This window comes from Phocoena sinus, chromosome 13, assembly GCF_008692025.1.
Source record: "Phocoena sinus isolate mPhoSin1 chromosome 13, mPhoSin1.pri, whole genome shotgun sequence".
NCBI lineage: Eukaryota > Metazoa > Chordata > Mammalia > Artiodactyla > Phocoenidae > Phocoena > Phocoena sinus.
Genome location: NC_045775.1, coordinates 32,834,897 through 32,850,281, shown reverse-complemented (window position 1 = coordinate 32,850,281; position 15,385 = coordinate 32,834,897). Strand labels below are relative to the sequence as shown.

At 42.4% G+C, this 15,385-nt stretch overlaps 1 protein-coding gene across 8 annotated transcripts in view; it reads left to right on the top strand.

Annotated features, from left to right (window-relative positions):
• SLC8A1 (solute carrier family 8 member A1) overlaps positions 1 to 15,385 on the top strand; it is a 344,617-nt gene that overhangs the window by 2,946 nt on the left and 326,286 nt on the right. The window lies entirely within an intron of this gene.

Here is a 15,385-nt window from a genome sequence, read left to right as displayed (position 1 = left end):
CTGAAAGCATACCTCCCACCCACACTCCCCAACATACACACACACACACACACACACACACACTCACTCACTCGCACATTTTCTCTTTTTCAGAGCTACTTGTGCAGCAAGTCAGGAAAAGAGGGAGGAAAATGTATTTAGATGTTTCATTCATTTCAGAAAAGAAAACAAAGCTGGAATAGGAATGATTGCTTTGAGGCTCCTCTTTCAGATCCTGTGTTGCTTGAATTTACCTCTATGGGTTTGCTAAACTTGCTTAATTGTGAGGTTAGTCTCGCGTGAAAAAAAGGAGGAAGGAAGAGAGAGCTAGCTCGCTCCATCTTTGGGGCCTTGAGAGTGAGAAGGTGGGGAAAGATCCACTTATTTCATCAGAAGCAGTATGTGTTTTCTTAAATGGTTTTCATTTTAGGGACTCTGCCTGCTTGAAGGATTCCATTTGGATCTGAGGGCTCTTTAGCTATGATTTCTCCCACCTACTAAAAAAGGAGCCTTAATTTTTCCCCCCTAAACTGGTTCTCTTATTACATATGGCATGATAAATTCCCAGGGAAAAAGAAAAAAACTGGACAGAGGTAAACTGTTGTTCACTACTGAGCTGTGCAGGGACAGCAAAGAATGTAAGTGTCCATGACAATCAGACTTCCTTTACTCTGTCTTAAAAGCTTAGCAGGGCTGGAAGAGGAATGTAACAAATTAAAAGAATATGAAGGCTGTGCTTTCTATCTATCTATCTGTGTACCTGTCTACCTACCTACCGTCTACCTATTTACTTTATCATTACTATTTAATGGTTTCTACTGTATCATTTTGGATTAAGACTAAGTACTAGATAACCCTTTTGTTGACCATGAAAGGGAAGAAAAATGCGTAGCCCTAGCAGTGCTTTAACTCCAAATGAAATTACAAAAGGAAGGTGAAATTGCAAAAAGAAGGTGAAGTATAGTCAGTAACACCTACAGGACTATTTGCAGGAATTACATTAATTGCTCTTTCAAACTTATTATGTGTTGAAAATAAAATATTCCAGGAGAGCGTCAGCATTTTGTTAGCAAGCTATATTTAAGATGTTTTTTATCAGATAAAAATAGACTTTTATTTATCTTGCAAAGTAAACGCATAGTTCCTTCCTTGTAAGTACTTAATCTGTTTCTTTGACAAAAGAAATGGTGAGAAAAGCTCTGTAGATCCAACGAAGTTGCATTCCCCCTTTAAAGCAAGTACAAAGCATACATTTAGCTCATGGATGGGTTTTTCTCAAAGTAAGTGCATTTTAGGACTGTACCATCTGATTTTCATGTTGCAATTCAGTAACAGAGGCCCTTTCTCCGTGATGACTTCAGGTAGAGGAAGAAAAGCATGTAGGTAAGAAGCAAGCAGTCTGCCCCATCAGCGTGGAAATAAACAAGATCTAAATTGAAATAGAAATTAAATCTGGAAAAAGAAATACACAATTAAAAGAGGATGGTGGAGCACATATCTTGCATGCTTGATATTTTTGCTGTATGTATGTATGTTGCTTTTCTCTAAAAATTGTTGCTTTACGTTTGCTAACTACTTAGGAATCAGGGTGCTGAGATCTCACTTCTTCCAGATCCTTCCATCCTCTTTTTTTTTTTTTCCTCTAAGGGATAAATGTCTCGTCAAAACGTCTTCCAGTATCATCCATACCTCATGGTCAGACCTCTTGTCATAACCTCTACCAAACGGTCTCCCATCTGATCCAATTCTTCTGCTCCCTCTTGTGGCAAGTGTTCTCCCTGACTTTCCCTAGATTTCAGAATCCATTCCCTCAGCTCCCTATCACTTAGGTTCTAATTTTCAGTGGTAATTGATGCTAACGAAGGCAGTAGGTTGCTGAACTGGCTGCTTCCAATTTTCTCTCTGAACAAAGGGAGGTCTATCCCCTGGAGATGTCCTTGAGATTTAGTGGAAGTAAACGTCAGGTGCTGTCTGACCCACTGAGATGGACTGGGTTCTGGGAAAGTGAGCTTTCAGAGTCTTGCCTCTGAGACTCTGATTTAGACTCAGGGCTAGTCCAGTGGGGCCTCATTAAGTGCAGTGGGATTATTTTCAGTTTTCTTTTTTTCTCTTCCAAAAGATACCTGTGTGTGAATGTGTCTGCATCTGTCCTCTCTCTTTTTCTCTCTCTTCCTGCCTCCCTCTCTCCCTCCTCAGCCTCTCACACGCACACACACACACATACACACACACAGGCCCATGCAGGCCAAAGGGCACATGCGTACGCACGTGCGTGCGCACACACACACACCATACACACACACTTCACAAAAGATATACAACACATATTTTGAAAACAACTAATCAATGATTAGGTTCTCAATAGGGTTTGTAAATCAAGCAGCTCATTTTCTGAACTGGAGACTCCTAGGGTAAACTACTCTTACTGGCATGATTTCCTCACAAGCAGTTGAGAATACAGATGAGACTAGGCATCTTTTTCTAGTGTGTTGACTCAACTTGGAAGACAGTTGCTCGCAGCCCATGAGGCCTCAAGTGTTTGTTGTAGGCTCTCTTTGTTGTCAACTATGTTTTGAACCCTATGTGTTTTATGTCTACATTTGTGATTGTCCTTTGATCGGCGCAGCCAAGAGTGTATAGTAAGTAACAGGATAGACCAAGGTTCACGAGAATCCCATTTTCTCTCTACCTGAAACTTTCTAGCCAATTTCAGGAGGAGGAGGAGAATGTAGGGAAGGAGAAAAGTCCTGAAGTGATGGAAAGCAGCTGAAGTGATGGAAGTGTGTTTGTGATCAGGGGCAAGTATGTTATAGGCAGTTGTCTAGAAAGTGATTTGAGAAGCCCAAAACATCCCTGGATTCAAAGCATTTATCCTCCGGCCAATGTAGGATCAGAAATTTTCACTGTTAGAGACATTCATTTGAATAAAATAATTCTATCTAGTAGATCCCTAATAGAATGCAACAAGATTACCTAGGAAAGAGCTACCATTCCTTCTCACAAAGCATTCGCATCTGTTCATTTACTAACTTGGATTGGTTTATCAGATCAGCTGGCAGTAAAGTCCTGAGGGCTGGAACACAGGATGATGCAGAGGAAGTGAAAGAAGTTTGAAATGGGTTGCTGTCGAGTTAGTGCCCCCAGAGGGCCATTCTGATGGGGAAGTACCCGGGAACCGGGCTGCTGAAGTGGGGTGTGGGGGGGTAGAGAGTAGCCAGACAGAGGCAAAGATAAACTGTCACCCTGAAATTTTACTTCTGGGTCAGCAAAGGTAACAAAAATTTGATCTTTCTTGAAAATTTACTCTTCTGAGAAATGGGTGAAATATATCCCGCAGTGTGAAATCATATGCTTAAAATCTTGAATGGCTTCTACTGTATCATTTTGGAATATTCATACCAGTAACCTAGGACACTAGTGTGATACTCGTTCAGACAAATTTTTTTTGTGTGTATGTAATAGACGTAGAAACATAAATGTAAATATTAGAGTCCATCTTAATTTTTAATTTATTTTTTTAAAATGACATGTCACTTTAAATTTTTATTTATTTATTTATTTTTGGCTGCGTTGGGTCTTCGTTTCTGTGCGAGGGCGTTCTCTAGTTGCGGCGAGCGGGGTACACTCTTCATCGCGGTGCGCGGGCCTCTCACTGTCGCGGCCTCTCTTGTTGCGGAGCACAGGCTCCAGACGCGCAGGCTCAGTAGTTGTGGCTCACGGGCCCAGTTGCTCCGCGGCATGTGGGATCTTCCCAGACCAGGGCTCGAACTCGTGTCCCCTGCATTGGCAGGCAGATTCTCAACCACTGCGCCACCAGGGAAGCCCCGTCTTAATTTTTTAGAAAAGACAGAAAAAGTCATCACTCTAGATGTCATTGCATGTGAAGTCAGAATAATTTAATAATTTCCTGGTTGAATCTAATGTGAAATGAAGTCAAACAGACAAGAGAGTGATTCAGCAATTTTCTTCAACCCAACTGTGATATTTATTGAGCGCTCAGTGTATGCAAGGCACTGCGCTGGGCTTTTCAGAGAATGCAGACGCTGAAGAGGAGTTATGTGATGTTGGTTGAATACCCATTATGTTCCAGACATCAGTCTAAGCACTTTGTACATGTTTTCTCACTTAACACCGTTGCAAGAAAGCATCCTGATCTTGACTTAAAGCTGACGACTATGGCTCAGTTAAATAACTTGTCCAAGAGTGAATAGGTGATGGTACCCGTTTTTGAGGCTGTTTCAAAGCCATGCGCAAAACATGCTCTTTGCGCTGTGTTCCCTGTTCTTAGGGATGTACGGTCTAGAACGCCTAAACACTGGGCTGAGTGAGGTAGATGGATGGCTGCAGCTATCTGAGCCCAGTGCTTTAGAGTTGAGAGGAAGAAGAGTACATTGGAAAAGGCTTCATGGAGGAGGAGGAAGCATTTTAGTTGGTTCTCAAAGAGTGAAAGGACTTTGCAAATAAATAAAGCCTCACTATTTTTAAAACATGTAAACCAGCCCCAGCTAATTTATGACAAGGACCACCCCGGAGCAAGGTTAGGGCCATTTCCAGACTTCAGGCTAGCTGCATGTCCCTGTTAGGACCATGCCATGGGAACTGTGGATCTGAAACAGATGCTAGCATAAATCACTGCTCACATGTATTTTACACGGGAACCCAAAATTGATGAATTTCCAGCATGCCTTGGAGGAGAGAAGCTGTATCAGTCTGAGAGGTGAAGCAAGGAACAGACCTTAAATTTGACGGTTATGTTTTCTGGGCCATCACAGGTGGTTTTTCTTTCTTTCTTGAGCACCGAATGGCTCTGATGCTTTCTCCCTTGAGCTTCTCCAGTTCCTCACTTCTGCTTCCCCCTAAAGCACAGGACCCAGGGCCCCCTTTGGCTCTGCTCTGTTCAATGTATAGCACCCAGTTGCAGCTGGTTTAGGGAATGGGTCTGCTTACTCTACACGCCAGCCTCCACTTCCTCTCTGCACCATGGTAGTGCCTCCAAAGTGAGTGACATCAGCCAGGGGCAAAAGGAGAGAGCTTGGGGAGGGGCTCAGTCATCTGTCACATGTCCCTCAGAAGTTGCAGGTCGTCACTCTTCCAAAACCATCTGCCTTTCAAATGTTGTGGGATGTGAGCCTCCTGGAGCTGAAATTTGTGAGTTGATGTCGGACACAGTTGGTGACTCTTTCCACCCCCCCCCCCCCCGCCCCCAACTTAACTCCACACTTTCTTTTGGCCATGCAGCTGCCCCTGGCCCTTTTTTAGAACTTCTCCTTATCAGTGCTTATGCTGCTTAGACCCATAGCTAGCACTGGAAGGCACATCAGAGATCATCTAGTTTTTTTTTTTTTTTTTTTTTTTTTAGATGTTGGGGGTAGGAGTTTATTAATTAATTTATTTATTTAGGCTGTGTTGGGTCTTTGTTTCTGTGCGAGGGCTTTCTCTAGTTTTGGCAAGCGGGGGTCACTCTTCATCGCGGTGCGCGGGTCTCTCACTATTGCGGCCTCAATTGTTGCGGAGCACAGGCTCCAGACGCACAGGCTCAGTAGTTGTGGCTCACGGGCCCAGTTGCTCCGCGGCATGTGGGATCCTCCCAGATCAGGGCTTGAACCCGCGTCCCCCGCACTAGCAGGCAGGTTCTCAACCACTGTGCCACCAGGGAAGCCCTCATCTAGTTTTTTAATTAACAAATAAGCAAATGGAGGCCACATGAAATTAAATGACTCAATAAAAGTGAAATGGGACATTATTGAATCTAGATCTATGACTCTGAAGTCATTTCACCAAAGTTACATCTCCCTTTTTTCTTTGATAATATAGAAGCCCTCTAGAAATGTGCCTGTGTTTTCTGGCCTCAGGAGTCCGTGGATGTCTAGCAGTGATTTCCTCAGGTGGAAAGAAAACTATGACTTTGCTTCTATATCGAGGATATTGACAAAAGCAATGAAGTTCCCTATGGTACTCAGACCAGAGTTCTCTGAGGTCAGCAGGCATATCATGTTAGTTTTAATAATTGTTTGAATTCAACAAATGGCATATTTAACATTGTGCAGGATCCTTAACTTTTCTGTGCCTCATTTTCTTCACCTATTAAATGGGAGTAATAGTAGTAAAGAGCCTTATGGGGGTTTTGTGAGGAATAATACATTAATGCTTGTAAAACATTTGGAACTGCCTCTGGCACATGAGTGCTCAGTGAGGATTGGTCCTTACTACTTGAGAGATGACCAGTGAGAGAGCACTGTTTCTACCTGTGCTCCTTGATGTGGACATGCTAATTGCGAAGGTCGCCATGGAGAGCTCGAAAATAAGGGCATACATAAGGACTACACCAAAGGTCACAAAGCTGTTTTTTAAAGGCCACATAATAAATATTTTTGGCTTTGTGGACCACAGAGCCTGTCACAGCTACTCAACACTGCTGTTGTAGCATGAAAGCCATTGACGATACTTAAATGCGTGAACATGCTGTGTTCTGTAAAACATTGTTTACTTACACTGAAATTTGAACATCATATAATTTTCATGTCATGAAATATTGTTTTTAAAAATTTTTTTCAATCATTTCAAAATGTAAAAAAAAAAATTAAATAGGCATTATAAAAACAGGTGGTGGGCTAAATATGACCTGTTGGCCACAGTTTGCCAGCTCTTTTTTTTAAATAGATCTTTATTGTAGTATAGTTGCTTCACAATACCATGTTAGTTTCTGTTGCACAAAAAAGCGAATCAGTCATATGCATACACGTGTCCCCATATCCCCTCCCTCTTGAGCCTCCCTTGAGACACAGATTGTAAGAGACACACACAGGCCATCTTAGGGGGCTGCAGGAAACCCAGCAATAGGGGTTGGTGTCGTGGGAAGAGATCTGGCCTAGAAACTTAGATACCTTGTTTTAGAGCCTGGCTCTGTCACTTCTGAGATGCATGGCTTTGAAAAAGTCTTTTAAGTTATGATGGCCTGAGTTTTCATGTGGGGGAAAAAGGGGAAGGGGCAACGTTAGATGACTTTTAGGGGCCTTCCTGGCACTGAAAGCATTTTAATGAAGGGGAATTGGACATTCGAGGTGGGTCATGGAGGACGGGTAGAAAAGCATGAGAAAGAAAAACAGGGTGCATATTTGGGTAATTTTTATTTAGTAGCTCAGTTGTCTACCAGGAACAGTAAGCCTGGGGAGTTAGGCAACATATTGTAGATGATGACCTTGAATGCCAAAGTGAGGGATCAGAATATCATAGCTTTGGGTTGTTAGCCAAATTCCTCAGCTTTACAGATCAGGCTGAGAAAGGGAAAATGACTTGTCCAAGGCCACATGACTGGCCGGTGAGAGCCAAGACCAGCACTCATTTCTTTTGGCTCCTAGACCAGCGACCATATTGCCCCTAGCAGCATGCAATTAATTTCAACTGTCTGACTATGACCTCAGAGGGGAAAACTCTCATGTAAATTACGGAAGCTGTTTTTAGTATTGTCTAAACATGATCTCAATGCCCAGCATATCTAAGAAGGTAGGTCTGTGAGTAATCCCATTACAGAGAAGGGTAATTGCATAAGTGTTAACCTAAGGCCTTGCACTACAGCAACCTTTAGCCTGACTTCCTGCTGAGTGTCTTTTAAAAAGTTTTGACTCATGTTATTTCATCATCAGTCTTCCCTAATACTCTAGTAGGTCAGGTTCTCCATTACTGACTCTTGTAGGACTGTGTTTTTCCTTCGTAGCATTTATCAATTAATAAATGCTTCTTTCTGTAACAATTTAAATGAACATCTATCATCTGTCTTCCCATCTAGATAATAAATTCAGGGAAGAGAGAGATTGTGTCTTGTTTAGTTCATGGTTCTAGCCCCGCGTATCTTGCCAGATGTATAATAGACATTCAGTGTTTGCTGAAGGAAGGAAGGAATGCATGTTCTCTCATTAGTCATTGATCCTGGTGAAAACAGTCCTTGCTTAAGCAAGGGCTTAATAGGCAGGTTACTATTTTCACTTGTTAATGAAATGATTAAATGATGAGTATTTCTTTCTCCACTAAATTTTTTCTCTTTTTCAAAAGCTCCTATGTAATCCTCACCTATCACAAAAAGACAACATAATAGTTGTGGCATAGTTACCAACATTAAAACCATAAGCCATAAGCCAATATTTAAACAATTCTTCAAATACAGGTGTATGGGATTGGTTTAAAGGACATGTTCACTAGATACCTTACCTAGTAGAGAAACTGTATGTTTCATAAACTGTGTTCAGGGTTTTGTGTAAAAAGGTCATATTTTCCCTCCCAAAAAGCTACTCAATTTATTTCTGTAAACCAAAATTTGGTTAGTTCCTTTTTAAGCTGCTTCCATTTAAAAAATGGATTTTTTGTATATACATACACACCTAGTTTTAGGCCCATGTCACTGTGTATATTGTCAGGAACTTTAGAATATTGATGAAGGGTCACCATTATGTGAGTATCAACTTGAGGTTTTTTTTTTTTTTAATTTCTTTTTATTTCCTACTTCTGTTCTCCTCAAGAGCATCTTATTCTTTAAAGGATTATGCTTTTTGACTATGCAGGAAAATATAAAAGACCTACAAACTTCGAGTTGATAGGGTCGTATCCCCCAAACAGCAATCTGCTCGAAGATGAAGCTTAATGACTCAGGGAGAAAGCTGATGAAATTCACCAGCCTCTCTTCACATAACCAGTATTTTCCTTATTAAAAAGGATTTTTTTTTAAAAAGACATCTGCATGTTCCTATCACATAGCTTGAAATTGGAGTCTGTGTTAAACATCCCCAGTCGCAAGAGACAGACTAGAAAGCCAGAAGAGGGACTGCAAAGATTTACCCTTGAGTTGAAGGAACAGGGGAGTTGGTGAGGCTCCATACAAAGCCTCTCATGTAAAGAGCACAGCTTTCCTCACCACCTAAGCCTTCCAGTTTGGGGTTTTTGTTGCTGTGTACTGTTGACCTCTGTTCAGGGCTTGTGGACAGAACCTGATTAGAAGGTCTCTTGAAGACTTCTGTGGATCTGGTTCTTTGTCCTGTGTCTATGTGGAGTCCTAGCCATCCTTAGCTGTTTCTCCTTAAGGAAAGCAGAACAAACCCTTGGCAAAATTACGAAGTACGTGTAAGTTACTCCCAATGATTTAATCTCCTCTTTGGGGGGCCCTGTTGATCTCCTGTTAGGGTCCATTTTTCTCTTACCTCACACACACAGTCACCAAGGGGCTTCATATCTTGATGCTGTCTGGAGTCCCAATCTGTGACAACGAGAGCCCATCTGATACACTATTTCATATCAACAACTTACTGATATTACAACAAACGCTATCTTCTAATTTTAAGGTACTGCCTTCCATCAAGGACCTTATTTAAGTCCTCTGCTCTCCAGTCTTTGTTTGCTAAACATGCCGGATGCCCTTTATGCCAGTTTTTTCCTCCTACCCAGTTCTGCCTTTCTACCCTACATGCCAATGCCAAGACCATCCATATCAGAATCACCTAGGGTGCTCGGGAAAATTCAAATTTGGGGGTTCCTCCTTAGAGATACTGTGTATCTGGTGATAGGGCCCAGTTGTCTGCACTTCAGTGAGTTTTCCAGATGATCCTTAGGTGACCTGAAGTGGAAAAAGCATTGTTCTATGCCTTTTGTCATATCATTGCTTCCTTCTGGAATGTCCTCAACTCTCTCCGACTTCTATCATCCTTCTAGTCCCCTCCTTTTATGGAATTTTCCATATTCTTCTATTCATGGTCGTTTGAGTAACTATTACTGGAAGACTGTAAATTCATCAGAAACAGGGGCCATGAGTCAATCATCTTTGTACTTCCCACGGTGTTTGGTCTGGTGCTTTGCACATAGAAGCCCTCAATAATTGTTTGAGGAACAAATGAATGAATGATCCACTCTCTTAGAACTAGAAATACCAGGAGGGCTATACTTCACTGAAACAAAGGTCTGAAGGCGAAATGTCAACAAGCTAGTGTGGAAAATATTTTTAGGTAGGAAATCTTTTTTGGTGACCCAGAAACAAATGCATGCATATGGCCTCATTTTTTTTTTTTTTTTTTTTTTCAGTGTGTAAGGTTGAACATCAAAGAAAGGCTGCTCTTTCTCTTCAGGGTGGATGGTGACCAAATTATTACCCGAAATAGTAACCATTGTCCAACACAAGGCCCCTGAAAGATTCAGAGTACAGAAAGGGCGATCCAAGGCCCTCCTCCGGGAATGCACTACATTTGAAATCTTTTGATTGCAGGACTGTATGCTGAGCAGTTGGAGGTTTCTAGAAGCCCAGTTTTATGACCCCAAGACCCCAGATATGTTAACCTGGGAACTAGGTGGTCCACTTTGAGAGCATCCAGGTGTAGTCACGGTCTCACTGTCTGAATCCCTGGAAAATCTCTCCTCTTCTGTGATCCCCTAGTAATGAAAGAGTTATGTCTTCCAGAAAGAGGACTCACTCCTTGACTCTTGTAAGGCCCCACTAGAATGTGAGCTTCTTTGGGGATATTATCTTTTTTTTTTTTTTTTTGGTGGGGGGATATTATCTTATTCATCTTTGTAACATGGTATCTGGCATATACGAGTGGCTAAGAAAAACTTGGCAGACAAACCCATGAATGAATGTGTTGTTCTCCCTTTTATTTGGATTACTTAACAGTTAAAAATTAGTGTCTTGACCCCAAGACAGTAAATTTGTGGGCTGCTGCATTGAGATTCTCGAAAAAATATTGACTTATTGTTTTTAGGGCCAAGTATTAACTTCCTTGTTAGGCTAAAATTCAATATCATTCTCCCCAGCTTTCTGCATTGCCCTCTTTGATTTTAGTTTTGCTTGTTCATGGCTAGGATTTCATTCTCTATTTTCTTTTCTCCTGACTGAATGGAAAAACCTTGAGATTATTGCATGACTTTGGAGGGATTTCAGACCTCAGATTTTAGCTGATGATCCCCCAAGTGGATCCTCTTTCCCTTGCTACGTGATGAATAGGAGTGCTTACAAAAGCCTTTCTTGCGGGATGGGCAGGCATGAGACAGGAGAGGGAAACGTGAATGAGATGATACAAACGACACACATTTATTCAGGTGGGAAGGAGGGGCAGCCTGGGAAGTTTATTCCACACTAAGTACCTAAGTAAGTTGCTAAGATGGAACGGTATTGTTAACCTGTGTAGTGAAAACAAACGAAAAGGTCCTGCCGTTTTGGAAAGCATTCTGGTTATCATGCAAAATGCCTGGATTTAAATCCTGTCTGTCACTTATATTCGTATGATTTCAACCCGGTTTAGTTTGATGAACGATTTATTGTTCTCGTTTGTAAAATGGGAATGACAATACCTCCTTGCAATATTGTCAGAAAAGATAGCGAATGCAGAGTAATCAATAGAGCACCTGGGACCAAGCAAGTGCTCAGTCAGTGGTGGCAGTTATGATTGTCATAAAGGCCCCTGAGGGGGCCCTTCCACTGCCCTTGGTCCTGGCAGAACAAATCTGAGGATCATCCTGGCTGACTCTACATGGAGACCAAGATTAGCAGAGTATCTTCCCTTCAAATTCTTCCTTCCATTGGAAGACTCTATTCTCCACCTTTCTTCCTTCTACCCATATATCCACGTCCGAATGCAGAGGTAATATATTTAAATTCTGCGTGCTCTTTCCCTTTTATGGGGCCTCTGTAATAGAGGTGATTGGGGGTTGGTGTTTGACTGGATGTCTTTATAGTGTCCTGAAAGGAGAAGAAGATATGCTCCCTTGAGGATGTGCAAAATATTAGGACCCTCTCAACGGAGCAGACGATCTTGGCATTCCAGAAGAAATCAGCAAGCCAGGGCTGGTATAGGAGGACCAACTACCAGGTGCTGGGGAAGATGTCAGGGTCCCAGCCCCTCTCTTGATGCTGGAGATCAGGTTTTCTAGCCTGAGGTTCTCTGTGAATGACTGAATCACAATTCGTCTCCTCTACCCAACACTGACATTGGCTTTTCAGTCTGACACCGGCCTCTGCTCAGTTTAGGGGCATCCCTTTTACATAAGGAACATTTCTAAATGCATATGCCTGGGTTCAGCCCTCGGATTCTGATTCCGCATCAGAGATTTGGTGAGTCAGCACATGGCCCAATGAGAAATATTTTATTCATTTAATAAAAGCAGGTGCTGTGCATCTTCCATACAGCAGCCTCTGCTCTCGGAACTGGGTGAACAAAAGAGACAGAAATCCCTACTCTTACAGAGTTGACATCTGTTAGAGAGAAAGAGAAAGAGAGAAACAGAGAGAGAGAGAGAGAGACAATAAGCAGAACTATTAAATAAATTATATAGTGTATAAAAAGTAATAAGTTCTAGGACTCACAGGCATAGAGAACAGACTTGTGGTTGCCAAGGGGGTGGAGGGTGGGGAAGGGATGGAGTGGAAGCTTGGGGTTAGTAGACGCAAACTATTACATATAGAATGCATAAACAACAAGGTCCTACCATATAGCACAGGAAACTATATTCAATATCCGGGGGTAAACCATAATGGAAAAGAATATAAAAAAGAGTGCATATCTGTGTATAACTGAGTCACTTCGCTGTACAGCAGAAATTAACACAACATTGTAAATCAACTATACTTCATTAAAAAGTAATTTCTATATCAAAAAACAAAGTACAGGAAAAGGGTCTCATGACTTTTCAATAACATATTCATTATCCTAAATCCTAAATCCATCTTTCTTTTTTGGGCCACGTTGCCTGTCGCCCCAGTTGCTACCTTTGATGAATGAGGTGGGTGTTTTCTGAGATGGGACAGGGTCCTGACTCCAGTCTTGTAAGCTTAGGCAGGAGGGCTTGAGCCCCTTATGTGATGTCTCACAGCTTGTCTCCTAGAGGACCTGTCCTCATTTATCAGGCAGCAAAGAAGCAACTCTCTTTGGAAAGAAAAAAAACAGTAATAGCAGAGAGTCGTTGTGGAAACTGAACGAGCTCCTTTCTGAAGTGTGGTCACGGCCTGATGGCCTGAGGTTGAGGGCCAGAACGGTAATTGGCACCCTCAGTGGATGATCAGATAAGAAAAGTCATCCTCTGGCATCATCTCTTTGTCTAGAAGCATTTGGAAGTGCTTGCATCCATAGTGGATAAGAATTTATGGTTTTGCTTTACTGTTGCCTTAGAAACAGATTCATTGCTTAGCTTTGAGGCTTTCAGTCAGCAAGAATCACATAGAAGGGGATTCCAGGTCCTGATGGAGAGTCAGGGAGTTCCTTGGAATAACCCCAGCTGCCAGTCAGCAGAATGAGATTAGGCTGCCCCAAGCATAGGACTGGTGAGAATGCCAGAGGTATTCCTTCTGTCTGAGTCCGTTCTCCTTGTAGTCAAAACCGCCATAGTCTCTCACTGCTGCACTGCCTAGCTACTCGTTGGACCTCCACTGTGGCGGTTTTGATAAAGATCTGTCTTGCAAGTACATACATCCATTTTTGTGACCTCTCCCTTCAACATAGGTGGCTGGGCTTACTCAGTTTGATACCTGTTCACCATCCTTTGTCAGTTCCATTCAGGTCTGCCATCTCTAGGTTCTGGGGCTGTTTGGTTTGTTTTAAAGTGAGGGCTTCCCTGGTGGTGCAGTGGTTAAGAATCCACCTGCCAATGCAGGGCATACGGGTTCGATCCCTGGCCTGGGAAGATCCCACATGCTGCGGAGCACCTAAGCCCGTGTGCCACAACTACTGAGCCTGTGCTCTGCAACAAGAGAAGCCACGACAATGAGAAGCCCGCGCACTGCAACAAAGAGTAGCCCCCGCTCACTACAGATAGAGAAAGCCCGTGCGCAGTAATGAAGACCCAATACAGCCAAAAATAAAGACAAATAAATAAATAAATTTACAAATAAATAAATAGCAGAAGATAATGTGAGTATTCTTGCTACTGTGCTGAAGGTTCATTTGGATGATGTAATAATGGATATTCCTAAGTAAGAGCTAGCTGTGGATGTTAAGAGTTGATCTGAAACCACCATGAAGATCAGCCTACCCCGTGTTACAGCATTCAGTAGATCAGGGCAGAAGAAGGCCAGGCAGCAGACCAACATATCAGTGGCCGCTACTTCCTGCTTAATTTTCATGAAAATATATATTGAGACAGTGGGGAGAGTCAGGTAGGGATCTCTTTGAATCTGATGATAGAGGCAAGACCCTAAAAGAATGGAGACAAAAAATGAAGAAAGAACTCTCATTTAGGTGACACCTACCCCATATCCTCACAAGCATTTAGATTTGGCGTTAATTTAATAAAGAAAGAAACTGAAGTCCAGAGAGTTCTTTCCAGTTGCTTCATGGCTAATAAGTTATAGCAGTGTTTTTTGTCCACTGACTTCACAAATTAGACCACTGCCACCTTTTGAGTATAATTATGACATTTTTGAATTAACCTCAGAAGCCCCCTTCCTTTTTCTCTGATAGTGATGATGGATTTTTACTGCTCAGTCCACCCTTAGACATTGGTACCCTTTTGGTTGAGAACATATTGGGGGATGTGGGTGGGGCAGACCTAAGAGATTGCCCTGAGAGTACTTGCAGGAGAGGTTGCCAGGTAATTGCTAAAAGGTGGGAAAGTGGGGGTCAGCTGTCTCTAGGAACATCCCAGCCCACAGGTTACCTCGGAGCTATGGGTGCTTGTCTAAGCCTCTAATCCATAACATAAAACCAGGCTTGTTGTAATCCTTCCATGGGACTTTTGCTACCTAGGTCCTCCTCTTGGGAGCCAGCAGGTTTTCCAATGGGCTAGTCCAAGCCCAAATCCAGTCATTCTCAAAGATTATTTTACATACTCTCAGGGATGGTAGCACGGAGCAGTGAATTATATCATCTCAGAGACAGAGCAGGCTTTGAATCTTAGTTACTATGTGTCTGACTTTCAGCAAGAACTCAACCTGTCTGAGCCTCAGTCTTCCCACCTACAAAATGGGCTTATAATATCCATCATATAGGGCTATGGTTAGGGCACTTTGCACTGCACAAGTCCAGGGGTGCTATTCACACAGACTCTAGTGGAAATGGCAACATTAGGAGTTGTGTAACAGGGCAATGCTGGTTCTTAGAAGTATTCGATATAATGACCCCTGTAAAGAATTTAGCATGGTGTCTGGGACAGTGTTTAAGAATGGAGCCTGGTATTTCGGTCTCAGGCAATCAACTCTGATTTGCTGTTGTGCCATTTTGAAACTTCCTTCTAAGAAGGAAAATAGTTCAGGGTGCAGAAAACACAACGTGCAAAGACCTGGAGGTAAGAAAGTGTTGTCACATTCAGGGAGTGGAGAGAATTCCCAGATTCTGGAGCTCAGAGGCCGGATCCTAAAAGGTATAAACACGCTATTGAGGGGGTTTGGGTTTGCTTCAGGGCAATAGGCAGCCCACGAAGAGTTTTAAGGGGAGTGAGAGAG